Source organism: Podarcis liolepis, assembly GCF_965112155.1.
Source record: "Podarcis liolepis genome assembly, chromosome: 14".
Taxonomy (NCBI): Eukaryota; Metazoa; Chordata; class Lepidosauria; order Squamata; family Lacertidae; genus Podarcis; species Podarcis liolepis.
The window spans coordinates 14,545,825-14,559,831 of record NC_139569.1 but is presented as its reverse complement, the minus strand read 5'-3'; the positions used below and the strand labels follow the sequence as shown (position 1 = coordinate 14,559,831).

At 43.9% G+C, this 14,007-nt stretch overlaps 1 protein-coding gene across 1 annotated transcript in view; it reads left to right on the top strand.

The window, feature by feature from the left end:
- The window catches only part of LOC310692879 (acyl-coenzyme A synthetase ACSM3, mitochondrial-like), a 180,227-nt gene that overhangs the window by 1,504 nt on the left and 164,716 nt on the right, over positions 1-14,007 (top strand). The window lies entirely within an intron of this gene.

Genomic DNA, 14,007 nt, shown 5'->3' with positions numbered 1-14,007 from the left:
GGGCTGAACGATGGGGGTGGAGACGCTCCTTCAGGTATACTGGACCAAGGCCGTTTAGGGCTTTAAAGGTCAACACCAACACTTTGAATTGTGCTCGGAAACATACTGGGAGCCAATGTAGGTCTTTCAATTTATACTGCACAGAGGTAAGAGTTATCTCCATGGCTCTGCCTGCTTTTGCCCCTGTCTCCACCCATCTCTGGCATCCCTCCCCCCCCCCAAAGAATGTTTTCCACAAGGTAATGTCAGAGGTGGGTTGTGCTGGGTGTGGAGAGCAGGGATGCCATAAATATAACTTAGAATAGAGTGTGAGAGGCAAGCGGTGCTGAATTCTGGCATTGCACAGGGGGCAGCTGAAATTTGAAGCCTCAATGCCCACCACTGGCAATGTGGCCCCTGGACTGAGAAAAAGCTTTCCCCCTTCCTGATCTAGCATTCCCTTGGTTTCTGCTAAAAGTGGTTCTCAACAAGTCTTGGGTAGACTCTTGCACGCTCCCTGTGAATCACTAAATCCAGAGGGCAACCTGGTCAGAAGGCTGTCTCGTTTTTGTCACACTGGTGTGAGCCATTTAAACATCCCTGCTCTCAAAAGATTGCGAGGTGAAGTCAAGGAACCCACAGAGAGCGGCATGTCTCATTTAGCCACTGAAAAGAGAAGAGGTGGTTCCTGTCCGGATAATAGATCAGAAGGATACAACAAAGCATGACTCACTGTTCTAATACAAACGAGCTTTATCAACAAAAGAATTGCACATTAATTTCTCGGGCCTGGAGAGCCTCTCACCAGAGGCTACAGCAGCCTAAGAAAGAACCTGCACATTCAGAAAGACCAGGTGGTACATCCTTCCTTTGCAGTGGTGCAAAGATATGGGCAGTGGTACCCATTGGGGCTGGAGGGGCAGAAGATGGAGAGGCCTACTGGAGGCAGAGCCAGAGCCAATGACAGAGCCAGAGCCAATGGCAGCCACTGTTCATTGATTCCAGTTTTGTCCCCATCCTTCTCTTTGCTGCTGAGTTCTGGAAGTGGTGGGACTGAGGTTGGTGGGTCAGTGCCCCAGTTTCCCTAATGGACCAGCCTCCCTTGCTTCCTGGGTCTATACCAATATGCAGGTGTCAAAAATATAGCCAATTTTGAAAGCTGCAGGAGCAAATTCTGGCATCAACCCCCACTCAAGCAGCCGATGCAAGGATTTTGAACTAGGCATTTGTAGCTTTGAATTGTCTTCTTGTGTTTTTAAAAATCCCGATCTTAAATATTATTAGCTGTCTTGGAGATCCTGAATAGAAAAGCAGCATATAAGAGCGGCAGATACATTGCTGTGGATCAAGCAGTTTTTAAAGGCAAAGGCACAACGCAGGTTGTTTTCAGTTGGCAACCTGAATCTCAGCACCAAACTCGAATTACCCCTTCTTTGTCTCTTCCCGCAACAGGTAGGTATGTCTCTAACCGTGGCTCAGAAGTGGATTTTCCTTTGCATGCAAAGGATCCAGTTCTCAGCATGTCTAAATGAGGATGGGAAAGATCTGCCAGGCAGTGCAGGTCACAGGGTAGTCAATATGCTGCCCTTGAAATGATGCTGCAATACAGCTCCCATCAGTCTTAGCCAGCCTGGACAACAACGGTCAGGGGTGATGGGAGATGACTTCTGGAGGGCACAATGTTCCAGACTGTGCCCAGTCCTTGGCATCTTTGGAATGGAAGAGACTCCCGTCTTGGAATCCTGGGAAGCTGCTGCCAGTCAGTGTAGACAATACTGAGTTTGCTGAACCAATAATCTGACTCAGCATAAGACACCTTCCTATGGTCCTAACACCATAACTGAGTGAATGATTGTTAAAACACAAAAATTAACGCTACTTGGATAGCTGCTGCCAGCCAGAGCACGCAGTACTGAGCTGGGTGGACCAATGGTCTGACTCAGTCTAAGGCAGCTTCCTACATTCTCTGCTTGTGAACAGAGAAAACCCCTTCTCCACAATCTCCCTCCTTGGGCTGTCTCTGTAATTCCTCCTGGTTGGCACACAGAAGGGAACAGGAAGACTCTGTTTGTGGAGGTTTTGTCTGTGCCCATTGACTTTAATAACATTAATTCAATTTACAGCTGCTGGAAAGCCTGCTCCAAACTTTCAACTTTGTGACATGTATTAAAACATGGAAGGACTGCATGTTGGTTCCAGATATTTATTTTATTTTATTTTATAATAAAAAACCCCCCAGCACATTAGTTAGAATTCATTCCATTTATTCAGTTTATATCCCATGCTCCCTCCAAAAGGAAACATTTTTTTCTGAGAGTGGTTTTTAAGCACTCCCCCCCCCCCTTGGGCCTGTTTGCTTTCTTAAAATGAAATAATGCAGTTATCTACTTATTTATTTAATTTATGAATTGCTTCCTAGGAAGCACCTCGGAGCAATTTCACAATACCATAAAAACACACATAAAAAACCCCTGCAATACTCGTATGATAGGGTTTGGAAGGTTGTGCTTGTAGACAAGCTAACACAGGGGTCAGCAAACTTTTTCAGCAGGGGGCTGGTCCACTGTCCCTCATACCTTGTGGGGGGGCAGACTATATTTGGGGGGGAGGAATAAACGAATTCCTATGCCCCACAAATAATCCAGAGATGCATTTTACATAAAAGCACACATTCTACTCATGTTAAAACACCAGGCAGGCCCCACAAATAACCCAGAGATGCATTTTAAATAAAAGGGCACATTCTACTCATGTAAAAACACGCTGATTCCCAGACCGTCCGTGGGCCGGATTTAGAAGGAGATTGGGCCGGATCTGGCTCCTTGGCCTTAGTTTGCCTACCCATGAGCTAACACAACATTGCAGAGCAGTCAGAGGTGAAATTACCAGATATAAATTCTATTATTACTGCTCTTTCATTAATTATTATTATTTATTAAATTTGTATACAGCCAGAAGAACATAGACCATCTTCTGTTCAGTTTATTTTTTGGGAGAGGTATTTATCCTGAACTTTATCTTGATCGCCCCGGATTATCTTTATTTAGATACCATGCCACTGACTCTCTCCAAAGTTTAGAGATGATTTGTGTTCATTTCACAAGTCTGCTGTTGCAATCGATCCTGTGTGACTGGCATTTATACCTATATTTTTTTCCAAAGTGTGTGATGAGGATGAATGGTTCGCTTATGCATTTTATTTTTTTGATACGATCTTTGGAATGTTTTATATCGGTTTGTTTGCTTTAAGGTTTCATATGGGGGGGGGAACCCTCTCCCTTCTTTGCCGATTCATACACAAGGTGATGCTGGTGGGGGGTGGGGGCGGCAATGATGTAATCTGCTCACAGCAAGGCTATGTGCTCCCGCAGTGAGAAGCTTTCCCTTCCGGAGGTGGAGGCAGTTCACAGCAGCCTTAAGAGAACTCATCCTTTAATTATATTTCTGGTATCACTTCTGCAGGGTGTCCTGTCAATAAAGGATCAAACTGAATTAAGCGAAAGGATGCAAGAGTCAACTGCAGACTGAGCGAAGATGTGCCCAGGACTTCAGACGCCAGAAGCAAACATAAACAGTGACCTTTCGTCTGTGATTTCCATCAACTCTATGGGAGGGCAATTGGGTACATTTGTGCTATGATGAGGTGGGAATGGCAATGGTGAGCAGAAAGCCAGCAAGTGAGCTGCCAGGAAAGGCTGGGGAAATGGTTCCAACCTGAGGGCCATAGAGGTTCCTCACTGTGGCGTTTGCCTCCTAGGTGGGTCATAAGGAAAGGGTTAAATGAGTGTGATGTTATTGGCCAGTGGGAACCCAAGGGGAGGAGTTAGAGTTAGAGTTAGAGTTGGAGTTGTTTGGAAGTCAGTTGGGAGGTGGAGAAGGAAGAGGGAGGATAAGTCTGTGGGTTGGTCGAGTTGTGTTGTGAGAGAGTGAGAGGAACTGTTAGGAGGAGTCAGATAGATAGTTGGGATAATCAGTTTGAACTTGTTAGGAACGTATAGGTCAGCAAAGAAACTAAGATTAAGAAACTGCCATGAAAAATTAACTGAAACCATAAGCTTGTTCATGCCTATAAAATAAACTTGATTATTTGTTAATGTTAACAACTGTCTGGACTCCGTGTGTACCCAAGAGAAACGGGCTGGTGGCAGCGGGGAAGCAATCAGTGGTGGCACAGGGATCAATAGACCGTCAAACGTCCGGGGACCCTGTGTGATCACCACACTCACAGCCTCCCAAGGGCTACTTGCCAGGGGTTTTCGGACCAGAGGAGGAGAAAGTGGTGAAGGGCAATGGGCGCGACTCTGACACCTGCACATGTCGGCAGATCCGCACCATACATTTATGTGGGATGTAATTCACTGGGAGCAGTCAAATACAACATTCCTTGTTTTCCGAGAGCGGACATGCAAGGGGATGTTTGGTCCAGCCAGTTGAAACTTCCTGTTCCTCCTGGCTGGAGCATCCTTCCTTTGCATGTGATAGAAGGTGGGCATGACCTAACCTGTCCAGGTAACAAAAGGACAAGTCTCTCTTTTTTACTTCCTTCTTTGTTTGACCACCTTCTAGCTAGGACTGCTCTGCTAGCCTCTCAGCTAGCAGAAGCACTGGAATCATTCCCCCATATGGGGTAAATCCACAAGTACATATTTGTAACTAAGTCTGCCTTCAGGGATCCAGCTGTGAACTGATGTAAGTAAACTTCTTTTATTGACTTTGAATAAGATTGTGGCATCTTTATTCTTTTAAGAGGGATTCAAGGGAACTTACCAGGAATGTACAATTCAATCTGGCACAGACTGAATTGCATAATAGTGAGAGGCTTACACAAGCCTGCAACCAGCTACCTGCTGTGAATGTAGAAACGGGAATGTAAACTCTGCTAAGTAAAGGAACTTGCTAGCGCAAGTGAGGAAGGATATTAATAAACAATATATCCTCTCCTGCTACCCTGAACATTCCCACAATTTAAAGCACAGCCAATGCAGATTTAAAGCACATGACTTCATCCAATAGAATCCCAAGGGCTGTAGTTTGTCCCTCCTAACCTTCACAATGAATCACAGCACCCAGGTTTCTTTGGGGTAAGTCATGAGTGAATGGGACCATTGCAAAATATTTGGGTCCCAGTGAAGTCTTCCCGCCCAAGCCCCCAAGCCCCTGAGATAAGCCCAACACTTGGGGGGCACATGCACACTGAAATCAACCTAAAACCATCTCTTACCCTTATTTCGGATGGGATACCTGAATCTCCTCCTATTGAGGCTAGTTGCACCATCGAGCAGCCATTTTGACAGATACTGATGTTTCATTTTAAAGAGGTTCTCTCGTCAACTTGTTTTTAATTAGCCGTGGCAGATGTTCAGCTGGAAGAACATCTTTGGAATCCTGATTCTAATAACGTCCTGTTGGCTTTCAAATGTGCCTCTTAATGGGAATTTGTAATTAGAGCAGCCAAACAATTCTAGGGCAAGGGAATTAAGCAAGATGTCCAGGCTGAGAGTAGGGTGGGGACTTCAATGCAAGCAACAGAGAGAGTTATGTCAACTTTTTGTCCATCTAAATTGCCGTTTCCTCCCTATAATTTTGTTATACGGTGTGACGATAACTTTTTTTATTTAATATTTTATTTTTCATTTTCACACTTGACAATAGAATTGCAAATCTGGATTTACAGATCCAATTGAAACATCCAATCGGCGACCCCTCCTTCCCCCCTTTCTGTGGTTGCTTATTTCCCCCCCCCCCCACTGCATAGACCGTTCATATCTAGTCGTCCTTTATGTTCTGTTTGAGTTATTCTCACAGCACATTTTTATATCAGTCCTGCTAGGGATTTAAGTGGTTTACAATAATTCTTCAGATAATCAATAAATTTTCCCCATTCTATATTAAAACACCTCTCTTCTTGATTTCTTAATCTTCTGGTAAATGTCACCATTTCTGCACCAGTTTTTGTTGCCCGTCTTCCTTAGTTGGAACTGTTTCTTCTTTTCATCTCTGGGCATAGTGTGCGAGCAGCTGTGGAAGCCAATTGGTCTACTTTTGAGTAGGACTTTGTTGGCTACAGCCAGTAATAATAATAATTTTATGGATCTATTACATTTATACCAGACTTTTCCTGCAATGAACTCAAGGAGGCGTGCATGGTTCTCTTCCTCCCCATTTTATCCTCATGACAACCCTGTGAGGTAGGTTAGACTGAGAGGCTGTGAGTGGTCCAAGGCCACTCTGTTGACTTCCTGACTGAGCACAGATCTGAACCCTGGCATAAGTCTAATAATCAGAGTAGACCTACTGGAATTAGTGGAGATGCCTAACTTTGATTTCAGTGGAACTATCCTAACCAGAGGTGTTGGGGGTGTGTGTCATAGGAGACTGAAGCCCCATTACTATTTCTGCAATAGAGTCCCAAGAGGATCCCTGTCTCCAGTGTCCCAGAGCTGTCCAATCAGCATGAAATGGGAGCATTTTAGCTGCTGAGAAGAAACCTTCTCAGTCTTTGTGCTGATCGGAGCCAATCAGAGTGAAAGGAGGGGAATCAGCCACTGAGGATTGGCTCTGAGGGCCAATCTGGAGAAGGCACATGGGGAGAACATCCAGGAGTTACTCTTCTGTATGCTCCAAAGATAATCTAGGAAGCTTAGAAGAGGTGTGGATGTGACCGCCACAAAATCACCCTGCACATCTGAATTTGCCACTACACTACTGACCCTAATTTAGTTGGATACAATTCTCTGCCTCTGTGGAATTGTGTTTCCTTCAGTATAACTCAGAAGGCCAAGTAACATCTTGGGCTGGGATTCTTCTGGCTGTTTTGCCCTCCCTTCCCTGGTTTTAATGTGTGGTTGCTAAGCAGTGGCACGGCTGCAGAAATCCACCTGCGGTTCATGTTGGTGATCCCTTTAAAAATCCTGCTCGTCTAAGCACACATGAGGGTAGTTGTTCCCCTGCCCTCTTCCCACCTCTCTCTCTCATCCGTGATGTTTGTTTAAATTGCTAGGACTTCTTTCAAGCTGGAAGAGTCTTGTGAAGTTGCAAGTATTTGGACAGGCATAAAAGCAGCCTGAGGTTTATGGTGATATATTTAACAAAGGGTGTGTGTGTGTGTGTGTGTGTGTATCTTGGGATGTTCTCTTTTGTTGTTTTCTGGCCTTTTCCCTGGTAGAAGAATTCTTCCTTTACAATATAATCCCCCTTATCGGGTGCATTCAATTAGCTTTTGGCTGCAAGTCACACAATACTCCACATTATTAAAATTGAAAGAGAAGGAACAAAATATAATGCAACCCTCCCAAATGTTCAGTGTGAGCTTTTCCAATTAAAAAAATTAATCAGAAAAAAGCATTATAATACCCCATCCCCATGTGGTACAGATTTCCTCCACTCTTTCAGATTTTAGATCAGGGCGGGGACCCCAACCAGCGTGGCCAGGGACAATAGGTGTTGAAGGACAACAAGATCTATTCCTTACCTCACACTATACATTTGCTGCATATTTAAAGCACATGATCGCTCCCTCCAAGAATCCTGGGAATTATAGTTTTTTGGCAAAGGGTGTTTAAGGAGATAACAGAAATCACTGGGTGAAAGCTGACCAAAAGTCTAGAGGTAGCATTATTATTAATTTACGATGGGGTGGAAGGACCTGCTCACAAATTTATTGACAGCTGCACAAATTATTATAGCTAGGAAGCTAGGAAGTGGAAGGAGCAAGCAGAATATAAAATGGGATCATAGTATAAAGAGGTGTGGGATATAGCTATCAATGATAAATTAACATGTGCCATTAAGGTAAGACAGGGAATATGTGGGATAAATGATTTTGAGGAGATATGGAGGGTGTCTGTAGAATTTGTACTGTTCTCTTCATCTATATGTTAAGTCTGCAAGTTGTGCATATTCCATCAACTTAAGTTGTCATTCCTTTCTGGTTGGGACCTCCCTCGTTTTTCATTTTTGGGTTCACAAAACATGGGCCGCAGTAGTAGCATACATAAATAACCTTTTTTGACACCTGGGAATTTCAGTCTGAATTATCCCCAACAGAAAGGACTCTGGTTTTGGGGGGGAAAGTACTTTTAAACATTTTTTCCAATTCATTATGGATCATCTCTCAATACTCTTTTACCCCTTTACAAGTCTAGGAAATAAACTTTTTACCAAGTCAGATTATTTCTCCACCCACCCAGTGTTGTCTGCTTTGAACAGCAGCGGCTCGCCAGCCAGGGTGGGGAACCTGATGTTAGTTTCTGTTTTGCCACTGTGCAGCTGCTTGGAGTCACGGGACTCTGTTTACATTCCAGAGACCTTCCAGGCTGTTGGAAGTCTCACGGAGGCAGGAGACGGATGTGACGTTTACTGGTTTCCTGTTCCTTTTTCAGTTGCTCTCTGCTCTCAGAGGATTTATATTTCTTTGCTGTCTGCGTAGCTTAGAAATAAAGCATAGCGATGTAGCCATAAATCTCATCACTTCTGCTGCTTTGATTCTCTGCTGAATGGAATGTGCCTGAGGCTCAGGTCATTAATTATTCGTTGGGAGGGCGATGTCGGAGAAAAATGAGCTTTATCAGCTTGGCCGAGCGGAGATCCCGACACCTTTGGCCCTCTGGTTGATATACAAGAGCCTTCTCCCTTCTGGTGGTTTCCAGTCTCTGCCTGCGGAAACAGAGCACAGCCACCATGGCTAGTATTCTCGAATAGCTTTATCCTCAATGAGTCTGCCCAAACATTGCCTCTTGTGGGAGTGAGTTCCATAGTTCGGTTTCTGTAAAGAAGTACTTTCTTTTACCTGCCCTGAATCTTGCAACGTTCAGCTTCATTGTCTGTGAGTTCTAGTGTATTTAGAGTGAATTCCCACCCCCCTCTATTTCCTGTTTCCATGACATGCCTAATTTTATAAATTTCTATCATTGCACACCTTTTCTCTCAACAAAAAAGCCCCAAATGTTGCAGCTTTTGCTCATAGGGAAGTCATTTCATCTCCATGATCCGACTTCCCTTTTCAACAAGCTTTGAAAATAGAGAAATCCCAATCTTGGTTGGATCTGAAATAATTTATATGTCTATAATTGTATTTAAATAGGGAGCCATTTTTAATTGGCTTGTATATGTGGAATGATTTTTATGTGTGGAATTGTTTTTAATTGCTTTGACATACAGAATTGCTTTTAATTGTTTTTATTGCTGATTTTAAAAAAACAACAACTGTGGAATTGCTTTGAGTTATTTTATGGGAAGTGATTCATAAATGGAATCAGATCAATAAATAAACGAAGGAAGGAGAAGAAGAAGAAGAAGGCTTCAAGACTGGTCCTCCACTCTCTCAACCAAGTTCATTTAAGGACAATATTCTCTTTCTCCCCATCAGCCAGCCTTTTCTGTAATGAAGCTGTTTTTCTCTGAGAAACTTCGGTGCTTTAGTGCACCTCATAAATTGAGCTTCCCTTGAAAACTGTGCCATAAGAGGATCAGTTTCATTTCCTAAATAGCTGGCCCAGGTCTGGCCAATGCCAAATAACCAAGGGATTAAGCAGAGTGGTATGGCAAGAGGCAAGGCAGAAAACCGTGACACCTCTTCACAGCTCAGACCTAAGCAGGAGGCCTGGCCAGGAAACTCTTTTATAGGCCTCAGGGTTAGTCACATAGCTGTCAACCGTCCCTTATTTGGCGGGAAACTCCCTTATCCCAGTGCCGTGTCCCGCTGCTGTCCTGGATTGATGATATCCTGTAAATTTCGAGGGTTTCAAAGGAAGCAGCTCCTCTCCCTCCCTCCCTGCCGCCGAGGGAGGAGGGAGACTCCAACTGTGTTGCTTGGCTGCGTTGCTCACCCAATAAGGAGTCTAAGAACGACTGGGGGTGTGGAGCTTGCATGCCTTGTGTCAATCAAATCGGCCGCGTTGCCTGGGGACTCGCCTTTGCTCAGCGTTTCCCAGCGGAGAGGTGATGGTGGTTTTCCTTGCTGCATCCCCTTTGCTGGGTTGCTGCGCTGTGGGAACCACCGCTTGAGGCTTCGTTTGGCCGCTGGCTGGGCTTTCTGCCTTTGGCTCGGAGGGGCTCAGAAGTTGCACAAACCTGTGCTCGAAAAATCCCTTATTTTGGCTGCTGATCCCTTATTTTCGAGGCTGCTGGTCCCTTATTTTCAAATCTGTAAGTTGACAGCTATGGTTAGTCATAGGCTTTGGCCTATCAAGTGTTGAAATGGTTCCTGCAGGGATAGCTGATACTGTGGCCATTCTCTTCCTTTGGCTGCTGAGGCTTCGGCCTAGCTGGCTTTAATATGGCTTGGAAGCGGACCAGAGGGACGAAGTCTTCCCTCAGGTCCACCTCCAGCCCCACCCCTGAACATAGCTGTGATTGGCCAAAGGGTCACGCGGGTGCGTCCCCGGAGGTTAGCACAGCAAGAAGAGCTGGAAATGCTTCTTTCTGTACCAATGCCATGTGGAGGGAGGGAACAGCCTTGTCATGGCCGTGCCAGAGCCGCAATGGCTGCTTCTGGTGAGATGTGCTGGAAAAGAGGAGCAAAAGGAGACGCCGATTTGCATACAATTTGCATGTGCTGATTTAAAGGCATCGTTTTATTTCTGCCGTTTCTAGCCCACTCTGTCCTCCAAAGGGGTACGAGGTCAGCAAATGACAAGGTAGCATAATAACAATAAGAAGAATAAAACAATTTTATAAAAGCATTAAAAATATTTAGAACAGGGATTCCGAAACAGGGATTTGTGAGCTTCATTCAACATGAAATATTCACATATGTTTTATTGCTGCTTTCATTTTTTATATTGTATTGTATTGTATTGTATTGTATTGTGTTACAGTCCGAATTCTGTGGAAGTCGTATTATTAATGCAATATATGAAATAAAAAAGGCCGTACAAAATACCAATAAATATCATAGAGCACCTAACACAGCACACTGCAGTTGCTACAACAGGCAGCTAGATTATTAAGTGGTCTCAGCAATTTTCAAGTGTCTCATGGGGGAGCGGGGGGTTTAGGGACCACTGATTTAGAACTTCTGCCCTGCTTGCGGCCCAGTAATTTCCCACCTATGCTCTAAATCAGGTTTGGGGAACCTATGCCCCACACAGATATTGCTTAGACAGCATCTTAAAAAGTAGAGACATCACCTTGCCAACAAAGGTCCGTATAGTAAAAGCTATGGTTTTCCCAGTAGTGATGTATGGAAGTGAGAGCTGGACCATCAAGAAGGCTGATTGCCGAAGAATTGATGCTTTTGAATTATGGTGCTGGAGGAGACTCTTGAGAGTCCCATGGACTGCAAGAAGATCAAACCTCTCCATTCTGAAGGAAATCAGCCCTGAGTGCTCACTGGAGGGACAGATCGTGAAGCTGAGGCTCCAATACTTTGGCCACCTCATGAGAAGAGAAGACTCCCTGGAAAAGACCCTGATGTCGGGAAAGATGGAGGGCACAAGGAGAAGGGGACGACAAAGGACAAGATGGTTGGAGGCAGTGGAAGGAGGACGACAAAGGACAAGATGGTTGGAGGCAGTGGAAGACAGGAGTGCCTGGCGTGCTCTGGTCCATGGGGTCATGAAGAGTCAGACACAACTAAACGACTAAACAACAACAACAATGCTCTAGATCAGGTGTGGGGAACCTATGGCCCCCATAGATATTGCTTAGATACAATTCCTATCTTCCCTGACTATTTCACATGCTTGCTGGGGCTGATGGGAGTTGTAGTTCAGGAACATCTGGAGGGCCAAAAGTTCCCCAACCCTTCTGTAGATACCTGGAGCAGCAGTTACCTGCAAAAATAAAAAGGGATATGAAATTTATTAAAAGGCTGCTATTGGAATGCCTCATAAAATTCATTTGAGTGCAGAATCCCAAAGAGAAGTGCATTGCAAACTACCCATTAGTTCCAAAAGGTGCAGATGAGCTGGATTTGTTTTGGAATTTGGACCGGACAAATTCCTCAGGCAGCACACCCCCTCCTGCAGTTGCTGCTTTGAATCTGTATTTAATGGTGACATTTACTCACAATCCCTATTTGTTTAGTGGCAGAATGCTGTCTGCCTGTCCCGGAGACTGGAATTTACAGCTGTGCTAGCATCTGCTTCATTCTGACATTTCATAAATGTTTTGTACTTTGAGGAGGGCAATGTTGTATGGCAGAAAAAAAACTAACAACAAAAAAAAGGAGTAAGATAATGTAATCTGCAATAGGGAAAAGGATTTCCTGGTTGCTGGGAATTTTTAAAAATTGTTTAAAAGAAAAGAAATAAAAACAAACAGGATCATGGTTAATCTAATAAAGACCCCAATAATAGATAGGGCCTAGCCAACAATAGTGTCATAACAGAAAAAGACAAGACAAGTTCCTTCCAGACACCTTTTTGCTTAAAATAAAAAAGTTCCTTCCAGTAGCACCTTAAAGACCAACTAAGTTAGTTCTTGGTATGAGCTTTCGTGTGCATGCACACTTCTTCAGATACCCAGTGTGCATGCACACGAAAGCTCATACCAAGAACTAACTTAGTTGGTCTTTAAGGTGCTACTGGAAGGAACTTTTTTATTTTGACTATGGCAGACCAACACGGCTACCTATCTGTAACCTTTTTGCTTGTGCATGATAATGTGAGCTTATGATTGTGTCAGGGCAATTGTACTTGATCCTCATTTCTATACAATACCTCAGGTTACAGATGCTTCAGGTTACAGACGCTTCAGGTTACAGACTCCGCTAACCCAGAAATAGTACCTCGGGTTAAGAACTTTACCTCAGGATAAGAACAGAAATCACACAGCAGTGGGAGGCCCCATTAGCCAAAGTGGTACCTCAGGTTATGAACAGTTTCAGGTTAAGAATGGACCTCCAGAACAAATTAAGTTCTCAACCCGAGGTACCACTGTACTCTTTGCATCTGGCAAAAGCTCCTGCAGTAAATTTGGGGTGGGCATACAGCTTTGTTTCCAATTGGTGCATGCCCTGTACTTTCTTGCTGAACTTCTGTTTTTATACCACAAATGTTACAAGTTAGTACAAGCAGTGCCCCTTCAGACAACAATAATCAGAGCTTTGTTTCAGCTAGAACTCATCAGAACTCAGTTCCGGCACCTCTCAGGTGGGCGCCAATGCCAGTCTAAGAGAACGAGGGAGGCGTTCATGATGAGAAAAATAGCACTGGCAATAATGAAACATCGTAGAACAACTATTGAAGTGGAATTATGAGTGGGCCACCCACTACAAATTCACATTTACTGCACTATTATTGTGTCAATGACATGTTGCAAAGTATAAAACAAAGTGCCTGGAGTGCCCACAATATTATTTTCTTGTTTCGGGTCTACTACTATGGAAGAATGTGGTAATCATTAACACGTTCATCAAACAGAAAGGCCTTGAGGCATCATCATCAATATTAATTGATTAGTATTCCCCAGACACTTGGATCATAAATTATTTTTCCAAATCATTGCACAGCGGACTGGGAGTGTTCTTGTTCTGTTAGCGTTATTAGTATGAAAACAGAAAGTAAAGTTTCTTGCTGCTGGGAGCTTTGATTGCATAGAGCAAGTTCCCCGAGGAGCAAAGGGGTTTGATGACACCTCAGGGAAATTGTATGGGTTGGGGTGGAGATAGTTGCCCACATGTAAACGGGATTGATGTGGATCAAATTAGGTAAGTCTGCTTAGGAATCCATGCTTATCCCCAACTCCTACTCCCTAGTAATTTCTATACTCATGGAACACACTCCATTTTCTCCCCTATTTCGAAAGTTCAGAGGCGAGTGCTATTGTTTATGTCATCAAAATGGCAGCATGCAAGGAGTGAGTTTATCAGCAGGTCCGGGGAAACCCCAAGTTTTGCAAAGGTTAGGGATGCATTGTAGCTTTCTCATTTTTCCAGTCTTAAATTCAGTTTTCCACATTGCTGCAGCAATTTGCTTTTTTAAAAAAATTCATTATATTATAAAGAATGGCACTGTTGTTGCAAATAGATTGTTCTGTTTATTGAAAATGTCAATAAAACATATATTTGAAAACTCATGGGAATCC